The 12,840-nt window shown below is 42.4% G+C and overlaps 1 long non-coding RNA gene across 2 annotated transcripts; it reads left to right on the top strand.

The window, feature by feature from the left end:
- Positions 1-1,258: 1,258 nt before the first annotated feature.
- Positions 1,259-12,316, top strand: LOC135972793 (uncharacterized). Of its 2 annotated transcripts, XR_010589313.1 has the most exons (4): positions 1,259-1,288; positions 5,126-5,225; positions 6,818-6,942; positions 9,575-12,316. It is a non-coding gene; the product is annotated as an uncharacterized LOC135972793 (long non-coding RNA). The 2 variants fall into 2 exon arrangements; XR_010589312.1 differs by lacking the exon at positions 6,818-6,942 and having other exon boundaries at positions 9,575-12,315.
- The last annotated feature ends 524 nt before the right edge of the window (positions 12,317-12,840 follow it).

Here is a 12,840-nt window from a genome sequence, read left to right as displayed (position 1 = left end):
GTGACTGTCCAGTTTGGCCAATGTACATAGCAGAGGGGCATTGCTGGCACATGATGGCATATATAACATATATAGTCTGTTTTCAGTTCACACTTTTGATTCTCTTGTTGCAACCACTGCACTTGAAACCTTAAGAATAGATAGAACTTAGAGGAGGAAAATGTGTTTAAGAATCAATACTGCTCCCATTGACATCAATGGTGCAGGACCACCACAATACTTATTTTTCCTCCAGCGCTGAGCCTGGAGACCCACTCCACCAGCTTAAAGGCAACAGAGGGTCCTGTGGCACCTTTGAGACTAACAGACTGCTAGTCTCAAAGGTGCCACAGGACCCTCTGTTGCTTTTTACAGATTCAGACTAACACGGCTACCCCTCTGATACTCCACCAGCTTACAGTACCAGATTATGAACATATGCAAAGCAGAAAGCAAAATAATTTGCCTTCTGCTTCCCAATCTTACAAATTGCTGTGTGCCTGCAGACACCCGCTGAAGTCACTGAGGCATGGTCATAAGTTGACACCCTTCTGATGAAACACCTAATGCAGTAGAGCACAAGAAGCAATGCTCTTAAACTGCAAATGAAACACCTCACAGGACAGAGTCTTGAGATATCTACAAGTTCTAAGTTTGTCTAATTTAGACTAATTGCAAATCATCCTAGGTCCAGAAATGTTGCAGTAGATTTTTGTACTTAAGTTTGGGGTACGCTTCCCATTTTTCTTCTTAATTAAGTGACTCTCATGATCATTCAGGTAACTTCTACAAAATGCTTTGATCTCCAGATCCCTTCCTCCTAAACAAACTAGGTCTCATTTCTTTTACCATATCTACTACTTTTTCCTCAAAGAAAGTTTAGCTCTTTCCTCAGCAATTCATCCATACTTCTAGCTCTTCTCTCTCTACCCCCCCACTCCAGTCATTCAATAATTTGTTTGTGTTTTTTTTTAAAACTCTGCTCTACTGAATCTATTCCTTTCTATCATAATCTATTTCAGAGTGAGTTGGCTCACTTTAATTTGTAGGCAGGCCCTTGAATGAATCCATGTGGATAATTAACCACAGGTAGGAATTAGGGTGTGCATCTGGTGTTTCAAATGCATTAATTAATGCTTGCATTCCTCAGCATAGTGAGTTAATAAACAGAGGGTTGAAACAGAAAGACCTGCATGTTGTGTGGAGTTAACTGGTAACTAGGCACAGTGTTAGTCAGACTTGGACTCTGAAGTATTTATATGTTTTCCCTAAGCAGGAGCAGAAGCATTCCATCACACAGATGCTAAAGGTAAAAAAAAAAAAAAGTGGGATTTATGCAGAACTTGTATTTGACATTATTTGGCTAGTTACACAAATGTACACAGGCTTTGTATATACTAGAAATATTTATATCCATTTATTTTATTGGATTTATTTCAGTGGCTTGGCTCTCATCTGGTCACCTACACCTTTTGCTACATGGAGTCTGTTGCTAGATTGCTACTCAGGGAAATACTGTGACTTATTTTAATAAGTGAGACTTGAGTAAGTTCTCTCTTGCCCTTCCAACATCAGGGTTTTTCCTGTCCAGGTCCTATCAGAGAGAGAAGGAGAAAACACACAAATAAATCCTTACCTGCCTATTCTCTGGTCTGTTCCTTCCTAGATATCACTCTGCAACTTCCTTCCCTCAATGAGACTTTTTTGGTAGTTGTTTTGAGCCCTTTGAGTTCTTGAATCTGGTTATTTGAACAGGTCACTTCTTCAGATTGTCATAGATGTCTCTGGATTTCTTCTTTTCCTCCTTCCTAGACCCACCAGCATGTTTATCCCAATACTTCTCAGCTAATCACAATGGGTAGCATCCCCAAAGGTACTTAGGCACTGAAGTCCCATTTTTAGGTACCACTGTGATCCACAAAACTTCTGCTTGGCTGCCACTTATTCCTGTAGGCACCTAAACTTGCTCAGTGCCTAAGCTTTTGTAGTAAAAGCTCCCTTGGTGCCTATGTTTCTTCCTCTGGGCATGTCTGCTGCTCCTTCCCTCTGGGCATACAGACTCTTATCTCCCAACTAAGCTCCAGACCGGTACTGAGAGGCCCCCTAACTACACACAAGACAGCCATAGTGGGGGAGGAAGAGTCCCCTTATCACCTTTAGCCTAGGAGATAAGGAACTCATCCAGGATGTGTGAGACCCCGCCCCCAACTTCAAGTACCACCTTCCCATCCCTCTTCTCTCCTCTTTCCCCCTCCCCCCCCCCCCCCCGCCCCTGGGAGAGAAGGGATTTGAACTGCCACTTGAGTGCTTTGACCACTAAGTGTAGCATTGTTTACACTCTCTCTGGCCTAATTAATATTTAATTATAGTGGAACAACTTCAATCAGAACATTCCATAACCACAAGGCACACACCTGAGAGATGGCAGTTTCCTGTTTAAATCCCTTCTCCTCATCAGAAGACAGCGGACTTGAATCAAAGGTCTTCCAAAGCCCAGATGAGTGCCCTAACCACTAGGTTGAAGGCTTGGTCTCTTCCTTTTCCCTGACCCTTGGCTGTTTTGTATGGCATCATACAGGCCCTGCACGTGTCTAAGACGGCTGAATGCCTGTCTTCCCCACAAGCAGAGATAGGTGCCTCCCTGCAGCCTGGGCTTAGGGACCAAACTCAGAGCTTAGCACACATGACTCTTGTCAGCACCTCCCGTTGGCTACTAGTTTAAGTAGCTCCAGGTGGCTGGCTTTGTAGATTGCATTTTAAGGTACCTTTTTCTACCCATTCATTGTATAGAGGGCCTATATGTGTAATTCAGGCTTTGTGGATCAGAGTGTTGTTCCTGTGATTTTTCTAGGTGCAATGCCTCAATACCTTTTGTGGATTCAGGCCTATGTCTTTATTTTCTCCTTCTCTTTGTGCATTAAAGCTAAGAGCTTTGATAAATCCCTGATTACTCTTGCAAGCAATAGCTGCAGCACTGTTTGCTTCTAACCCTTTTATGAAACATTCTCTTTCCTCAGAGCAGCAGTAGCTGGTCTGTCTTCATTTTGCTCCTACTTCTATCATAAGGCTTAACTCAGGACTTCAATCTATCAATCCTAGAAGACCATTCGGGTTGCATAGCAAAGAGCCCTTCCCTTACAAGCATATGCATGGTGGCCAGATGTCCTGATTTTTATAGGGAAAGTCCCAATATCTGGGGATTTTTCTTATATAGGCACCTATTACCCCTCAGCCCCATCCCGATTTTTCACATTTGCTAACTGGTCACCCTAATGACAGCTCTGGATCCCTTTCTTACCAGTGATGCTCCCCAGTTACCATGGTAACTCCAGGGGCTACCATACATCCAAACTGGGTCTGGACACTACACGTTGCTCCATGCAGTTGAGCCTCTTTGACCAGACAGTACTGCAATGAATACGGTGGGACTCCACCTTGTCACAGGGCTCTGCATGGGTGGAGGAGCTTGTAGGATTAGGGCCCTGGGGGATTCATGACACCTCTCGCCAGCACTGGGTCAGAGCCACGTATGCTTCCTGAATCCACCTATGAAGAAGAGTACCTAGAACCTGCTGTACTTGTGATTTTTCAGTCCTAAAGACTGAAAAGACTCCGAATCAAGTTTAAGTGGTTTATGGGTTGTTTTTTTTTTAAAAAGCAAATACCAAATAAATTCAAGAAGCCCCACCTGCTTGTTAAGATATCAGTAAATATAATTGACACACATACAGCAGAAGACAATTTTCTGCCTGGTACCTTAGTTATTATTAAGCAAAGTCCCATTAATTTCCACAAACAGACAAATAACTCTACTAACTCAGGTTTGTTTGTTTTTTAATACAATGCTTACTCTTTCATTCTTATCCCCAAATTATTCCCTGGTGTCCAAGTTTAACTTATTTTGATTAACTGCTTCTGCGATTGCTGAAGTCAAAAAGGTAAATTCAGTGAAAGCGAATATAGATCTTTGGCATTACATGAACCGTATAGTCAATAAAAGATAATGTAACAGAAACAATTTACTGTCGGAAACTTGCTTATTAATCTTCAGTGATTTGAATAAAAAGTGTAAGCATTGGGTGTATCTAAGCAGCTCAAATATGCTCATGAAGCTTTTTCTGTGAGAAAGCTGAACCATTCTTCAATGCTCCCATAGGATAAGTTCATGAAATTAACTACCATTTCGATTGAATCTATTTTGGGAAGTGTAACGCTTCAAAGGTAGACCTAATTTTTATACCAGTGTAGCCAGTTAAGTGTTACAGTTACACTTATGCGCTTGCACCCTGAAGCATAAAATCATCATTGAGGGTGAAATTATTTATTACAGTTAGGGGAAAAATAGGCTCTTGATTATTAAAAGTTACTGGAATACATCATTACCGAAAGGGGAAAAAAAGTGAGTTATCTTTGGTACATAAGCACTGCGTTGTACTTTGGAAGTAATTTGAGCTATAGTTTTCAATAAAGCGACTTCAATAAGATTCTGAACATGTAGTAGTGGCAGAATGATCTCTAGAGGATGGATCTGGGAACCCTGGCTCCTGACCTAATTTATTTGTGAAAAGTGCCCTGGATCCACATCTCCAGCTGCTGAAACGTTTTGGCCTCTACATATGCCACTTAGTGGAAAAACATGCAGGCTCCACTCACAGCTGCTAAACCCTCTTTTATAGACTCCTCTTCCTCAGTGACAAGAGCCTCTGTTTCAGGGGTTCTCAGCTTAGGGGCCAGGGGGATGGGGAGGGAGAGGTGGGTCAAGAAGAGATGTCAGGGGATCACAACCACCCTGCCTTTTCCATATTGATATGTGGGAAGGGGAATCCTAGGGTTCGTGGCATGGAAATATTGAGAAATATTACTCTTACCCAACCACCCAGTTACACAAGAGCTTCTCTGGGTGTCTCCTGGACTGCTATCTGTCTTGACTTATACATGTCATTTATTTCTTCAAGATTCAAGGTTGTGTCCTAGAATGGAACTGTATTTTGTATTGTCTTTCATGCATTCTGTGACCCAGAATACTTACAGAAATAAACAATGTAAGTAAAGAGTTAAATAACAAACACAGAAGGAGAGAGGTTTTAGGAGGCATGGTGGGAGGAGGAGAAAAGACAGTGGTGGTTTTTTTTTTTCTTTTTCATAGGGATTTGAAAAGAGGTGGAGAGTGGATGAGGTGGAGAGATTCAGGAAAGCTGCTGTAGATGGCAAGAGCTCTAGAGAAGAGGTCTCTTGCCCCATCAGTGGTATGTGGTCTGTGATGGATGATAGTGGTAGATGAATGGCGTGAGCTGGAGTACAGGGTGGGGGGAAGAATGACACCGGGAAGAAGGTGGATTAGGGCAGGTTCCCAGGATGGGTTTTTAAAAATGTCAGGCCATTTTATCAACACACATGTATGTGGTTTCCTTGCTTGGTGCTGCACTGTGTCATTGTGGAGAGTTGGCTTATCCCTTGCTATCCATCTGCCGTTCTGAAAAATCCTAGCCATATTAACATATGACTTGGGAAATTCTTAATATTCAACAATATCCATCTAGTTTTATTTTGTTTTGTTAATCTTATCCTAACAGAAACTTCCTATTCACACTTTAAGTAAACCAGCTGTCTGAATTAGGCCCTGATTATGATACTTACCTCTTTGGTAGAGTGCTTTTAGCTCAACTGATAAAAAGCACTTTATAAGAGTTAGGTATTAGTGTTATTGGAGAAGGGTCCTTTAGCACCTGCTTATACCTTTAAGCAAGTGTTTTAAGTCCCAGTGAAGTAAAACTGCATTATGGGAGATATAGTCTGACAAGGGAGAGACCGAGGTACTCAAAATACAACTTCTATGAGGCAGTGGGGCAGTATTTCCAAATAAAAATCTTTGTTTTGGGCAAAAATATTTTGGTGGTCAAATTTCTGCCAAAATTTGAAATTTGCCATGGAAAATATATATATATATATATATTTCAACCAATGCTATTTACCTCTCTGCCATTAGGTTTAGAAAAAACATCACCCAAAGGCACATCCAGGTCACCTGATCCTTCCCCACCCCACACAAACAGATAGCAAGGATTCAGTGTTGACAAGAGTGCAGAGGTTGTCAAGGAGTTGCATTATGATGTGAGGGAGATTAGTGTTGTGTGTTTCCTTATATGATGGAGACAGAAGGAAGTTCCCTTGGAAGTTGCGGAGTCTACCATTTTCAGTAGAAATGTGCTATGTCAGACCTATGGAATAGTTAAGAGGAGTGCCTTAACTTGGCATTTCTTTTTAAGAGTTCTGGTGGGAGATCCTACACTTACTTAACCCTAGCCCCTTTTAAATAAAGTTTCTGTTTATGGATACAAGTTATTAGAAATTCCCGGTCTTCTCGGGTGTAGTTAAAGTAATTCTGAGTGAATTTAAAATGCCTTGGAACAGTGGTAAATCTTTTTCATAGCACCTGAACGACTAATCCATAACAACTGGTTTAAAAAAAAGAAAAAAAAAAACTTACTTTCCAGAAAACTTAATTTACCTCCTCAAGACCATCAGTATAGACGCTGATAAAAAAGAAACTTCCCTGGGCTCTCTGCCCAAAAATGGCTAGATGAGAAAGCTTGCTCAGATTAAATTGTGAATATAATGTGCTTCAGCAGGCCTGGGTTTACTCTTTGGGATTGGAAGGCTCCTACTAACCAGAGGTGTGGGAGAAGGGCACTTGATAAGAATCCTCTGGACATGGACAGAAGATTTTCATTATCAGATAGAAGATCTTTTATGCCAACAAGAAATTGTGCAATTTGGATGCTTGTTAACTTGTTTGAGAATCTTTTGTTGACTCCTTTCTTTCCCTTCCCTTCTCCAGAGTGGGACTATCTCCTTTGAATGGAAGAAGGATCTTGTGGTTCAAGCACTGGGGTTCATTTCCTGGGTCTGCCACAGACTTCCTGTGTGACCTTGGCCAAGGCACTGAGGGCTGGATTTTTAAAGGTACGTAGCCTCCTAAAGATGCAGATGTGCCCCTAAAATGCCTAGTGAGATTTTTTTTCAAAAGCACCATCTGCCTCTTTAGGAGCCTAAATACCTTTGAAAATCTGGCCCTTAATATGCTGTATCTCAGTTCCCTACCTGTAAAAGGAAGATCATAATACTCCCTTTAACCATTTGTTTGCTTAGATTGAAAGATCTTCAGGACAGAACTGTCTATTACTATGTGTCTGTATAGCACAGAATACTATGAGGCCCCCATCTTGAGGCCTCTGGGCACTACTGCAGTACAAATAATGAGTAATTTGATGTGGGTTGTCCTCAGGTGACCTGGAAGAGAATATTTTTTCAGTGCTCTTTTAAATTATTTCATTCTTAAATGTTTGATACTTAGGATACTTTTATTGTTTATTTTTATTTCAATGGAACTATAACTGAGGAATACAGTAGGAAAATATAAAAGGATGCAAAAAAAAAAGGGCGGGGGGGAAGTACATGAACCATTAAAAAAAGGTCTTGACAAATCTGCTTTGTTTTTCTATATCATCATCTCCTGGGCAACAATATATTATTTCTCACCACACAAAGAGTTTGCTAATAAACCAGCTAATGATTTTCTTCTTTTAGGCAATGTGCAAATATTTTCTCTAGGTCTTTCTTGGGAAAACAATACAGGAATGGCGATTATATCTAAACAGAAGTATTTTTCAATACAAAATTAATTTGGCATTTCATGTATATTGAACAAAGATGCATTAATACATTTGTGTCTTCTAAAGCCACTGGAGAATCGCTTTAGCTGTTCCATTCATTTATATTTCAGTGGGTTTTTAATAAAATTATAACATTTTCATAAATACAGTTACAGCTGTGATTAGAGTGGTGTAGTCATGTAGTTAATACCAAATATGGCGTGTGCAAAACCTTTAGGGCCAGATTGTCCTTTAGGCACAGTCCTGAGCCAGGGGGTGGTGCCCAAGGAAGCACTGTACCTAAGGGTATGTCTGCATTTGAGCTGAGAGCTGTGCTTGAGCTACCACCTAAATATAACAGCACATCCACTGCAGCAGGGGTGGCGGCTCAGGCTAGCTATCCAAGTACTTATCCGGGGATCAGGTGCGACTGTACTCAGGGCAGCAAGTCCGAACAGCAACCATGCCACCACAGACATGCTATTTTTAGACACTAGCTCAAGCACAGCTAGCCCAGGTATGTCTACACGAGCTTGGAATCACACCTCCTAGTGCAAATGTAGATGTACCCTCAGAGACCTGCTTGCTCCTTGTTCTGAAGAGACAGAAATTTGCTGCTGACCTATGCCGTCTATCCAGACCGAAGGAGGAAATAAACCAATAAATAGAAGGAAGGTAGAGTAAAATAATTTAAAACAGTGGTTCTCAAACATTTTTTTTCACAGACCACTTGAAAATTGCTGAGGGTCTCAGCAGACCACGTATTGATCTTTCCAAATGTGGTTTTACCGCTAGCTAACTATTGTAAAGCGCTTTGGATAAAAGTGCTATATTTAAAAAAAAGTAATGTTTTTTTGTTCTACAAATAAATGCACAACTCGTATTTTAATATAAGGTGCTCATCTCTCGCCATTCAGTGCCTGATTAGGCTTTGGGGATCACAGTGTTGCTTCTGTCATTTCTGAATGTCTAAAAGTTAGATGTCACAACATTCAGCATTGCAACATCTAACTCTTTTCATGGTTCTGGGCCTCAGCTTCTCTGTGTCTCATTTCCCTCCCCCCCCGCCCACCAATCTCTCAGCATATGCACAGTGTGCCCAGCCATTTCATAGCATCATCATCAGACAGGTGAAGAGCCAGTAGCCCACCATCGAAGTAAGTTAGCATGCACTTCTCAAAGATATGTGACCCAGTCTGAAGTTGACCACATCTACATCGCAGATCGTTAGAGAAACCCCATTTGAAGAGATAGGACAAGGCAATTGTGCAGCCAATCTGAAACTGGTTCAGAGATGACCACAGGTGACTTGGCAGGTCAAAAGCTAGTGAGCAGATGATTGGGTCGGTGATGAGAGTGATTAATGACTCATTGCTGACCATGCGTTATGCCAACAAGATTCCACCGTCATGCCCTGAGGTGGCCTAAGAGACCATAAAGGGCGTCTAGAAGACAAGCGAACTGGCAGGTTGTTGAAGAGTTTTGAGTACAGAGCAAGTCACTGTTTTCACGGATCTTGGCCAGGATCATGAGGACGGCCCCCTCACAGCGAATATGGGGTGCTATGTTACCAAATATTGGCATCCACGGCAACAGACTTACAAGTAAAATCCTGGCAATAATATATAGCTTTATTAAACTCTCCATTAACCATCCTCATGTGAAATGAGGGACAGGATAGGAGCACACTACTCTGCTATTGAATAGCAGAGAGCAAGAGCTGATATTCTGCGAGTCGGGGCACTCGCACAGCAGGTTGAGCTAGCCAGTTTTCTGAGGAAGTTGTTCCAAGTGCTAACTCTGGCTGCTGTCTTCTTCAAATGGTTGCAGTATGTCAGTGACCTGTCCAATGTCACACCGAGGTTAACCGGGTTTGGGTCATGTTGCCGGCATTGACCATTTAAGAAAATATTTAACTTGTGACTTGTGTTTGCATTATGCAGATGAAATATGTTAGAAACCGTATTGGAAAAGCTCAGCTGCAGGTGCCAGCAACTACAGTAGTCTGCCACGAGCTTCATAACATCTTTCAGGACCTCGCCAATTTCTGAGAAGGACTGCGCTTGACAGTTGCAGCAGATGTCATCAGCATACATAAACTTGTGTGAGAGTCTTGCTGGCAAGTTGTTGATGGACACACTGAACAGTATTGGTGAAAAAGAACTGAACCTTGAGGAAGACCGTTAATCCGACACGTCCAGGAACTGCAAGGTCACCCGTGTGTACTCTTAACGCCTATTTTGGAAGAAGAGCTCTACTACTTCAACTACCCAACATAGGGCAACTCAAGAGAGTTTACACTGACGGCCTCTGCACCAGACCGTGTCATAAGCGATGGTCAAATCTAGGACGACATCTCTTATCTTTAGATTTTGCTGAAAACCATTTTTGATAAAGATGGTCAATGACAAGACTTAATCACAGGTGCTATGTCCTTTCCTGAACCCTGATTGCTCAACCCTCTCTCAGATGGGGATAATAGCACTGCCCTTTCTTACAGGGGTGTTGTGGGGATAAATGCATCAGAATTTGAGGTGGTCAGACACTATGGCCATGACTACACTACTGGGACTATCACGACATAACCACAGTGCCATAGTTATGCTGACATAATCCCCTTGTGCAGACTCGGCCTACAAAAGTGGGTTTTCCTTTGCTGTAGGGACACCATCTCCTTGAGTGATGGTAGCATTCTTTTGTTGACCTACCTGCATCTACACATGGGATTAGGTCAGCACAGCTATGTCACTCTGGGTGTGAATTTCACATCCCGGAATGCCATAGCTTTGTCAACCTAAATTTTAAGTGTTGACCAAGCCATATAAAGACCTTCTTAAATATGGTAATTAACCAGTTTTAGATGTTGTTTTCAATCAACTTTGGAATTTGCTCCAGGACAACCATGACTACATTGATAAAGTTTTGGTCTCTTGCTGTAAAATGTACATAGGAACCTATTTATTTTTCACAAAATATAATAGCAAATAGTTATTTCCTATAAAATGTCTCCAAATAGGTTGGTTGGTAGCAATTTATAAGAGAACAAAATTTTTTTTTAAGTGGGGAAATAAGCAACACAAAATAGCATTTTTGTGGCTTTAATTACTGATGAGGCTCATTGGCTTAACACCGGGGTGGGCAAACTATGGTCTGCAGGCTGGATCCGGCCCTCAGGGCTTTGGATCCGTCCCATGGGATTGCCCGCTGTGGGCTCCATGCCGCGCTCAGAAGCGGCTGGCACCATGTCCTGTGGTCCCCGGGCAGAGAGTTCCATGCTTTGCCCTTGTCTCCAGGCACCACCCCCCACAGCTCCCATTGGCCGGGACCAGGGAGCCACGGCCAATGGGAGTTTGGGGGAGGTACCTGGAGGCGTGGCAAGGGCAGCACACGCGGAGCCCTTTCCCCACGCTCTCCCAGGGGCCGCAGCACTTCCTGGAGCGGTGCGGGGCCGGGGACAGGACAGGCATGCAGGGAGCCTGCTCTGGGCCCCAGTGTGCACAGCTGCCACCACGGAGCCGCTTTAGGTAAGTGGCACTGGGACGGAGCCCGAACCTCTCTTGCACCCCACCCCTGACTCCCTCTCTTAAGCCTCCTGCCTGCACCTCGCACCCCAACTCCCTGCCCTGAGCCCCCTCATACATCCCGCACCCCTCCTGCACTCCAACCACCTTCCCTGAGCCCCCTCATACATTCCTGCACCACTCCTCTGCCCCAATCCCTTGCCCTGAGCCCCTTTCTGCACACCGTACCCCCTCCCACACTCCCTCCTGCACCCCAACCGCCTGCCCCGGCCCTGCATACAAGTTCCCCACCCAGATGTGACCCTCGGCCCAAAAAGTTTGCCAGCCCCTGCCTCAACAGCAGTTAACAAGGAGGATGTGCAAAAACTTCACACTTGGGACATAGTTCCTCAATCCTTTCCCAATAAATAAATTAAATAAAAATCATGGTTCACTGGAAGTTTTGCTGCAGTGAGAACTGCAGGAATCAGCCCATTATGTGAACTTTGTTTCCCCTCCTCCCCCCACATTTTTGGCCCCAGATTAGCCTGTACCAGTGTTTCCCACTTTTTTTCCAAAGATTTTTTTTTTTCATAACAAAAGTCATTTTGGCCTGGATCCTCAAAGAGATTTAGCTGCCTAACTCCGATACATTCATTTCAATGAGAGTTAAGTGCCTAAATACCTTTGAGGATCTGGGCCTTTGTGACTAGTTTCTGGATTTTGGTTGTACAAAAATAACAGAACAGGTTATATTGCCGGTATCCCTAATGGTATGTGGGGTGGTGAGGGCGGAGGATGTCTTACAGCAGGCATGGTGGCAGCCTATAAAATGTCTCTGATTACTGCTAAGGAAATAAATCACAACAAATTTACCTGGTGACTTCAGCTACTTTTTCTGCTTGTGGAATGTTCTGTTTGTGACCAGACTGGGATTATCTTGAATGTATTAGTTATAAAACATGTTCTTGATGATAATTTTACTTTATGGCTAGATTATGAAAAATTCATTGTGATAATTAAAATGTGAGCATGTATGGTATTGGTTCTGTTCCCTTATTGGCTGAGCGTACTTTTATACCCAGGAGTAAGGTTTGAAGAAGCTACTTGAATCTCTCAGGCAGAGGGAACAGTTTAAAGGGAAAAAGCAGATAAACAGAATTGGGGAATTTTAGAAAAAATTGGATTATGGACTATTTATTTTCAAGGACACTATTTGCTATGTACCTCAGAAAAGCATGTCATGGTGCCTGCACCTAAGGGCTTGCAATCTAAGATTCATGGGCGGGATGGGGCGGGATTCCATGCAGGTTATGAGCTTGCAGGATCAGGGCCTGAATAAAAACACAAATGAAGGCCAAACACAGACAAAAGTTTCCAACTTTGATGTGCAATTTCCATATTGAAACTCATGATCTGGTAGATCCGAAGGAATAGTGATATAATTTTAGATTTCCCTTGTATTTAATCATGAAAGATCATACACTAAGGACAGTAACTTATGAGCACTTTCTAAATAATCAAAAATATATATCCAGCCATGTGATACTGTAAAACAGACTGAAGATTTATTCTGTAGATTTATAGAAATAATTCTGAAGAAAAAGTATTCTCCAGATTTTAAATTAGGTCTCTTAAAGCTTAAACCCCTGTTAACACTAGAGGAAGGCAATCACAATTTTTACCATGGACAAGCAGAATGAAATATA

Source organism: Chrysemys picta, chromosome 7, assembly GCF_011386835.1.
Source record: "Chrysemys picta bellii isolate R12L10 chromosome 7, ASM1138683v2, whole genome shotgun sequence".
Classification (NCBI taxonomy): Eukaryota; Metazoa; Chordata; order Testudines; family Emydidae; genus Chrysemys; species Chrysemys picta.
This window is presented reverse-complemented; position numbering and strand designations above follow the sequence as displayed.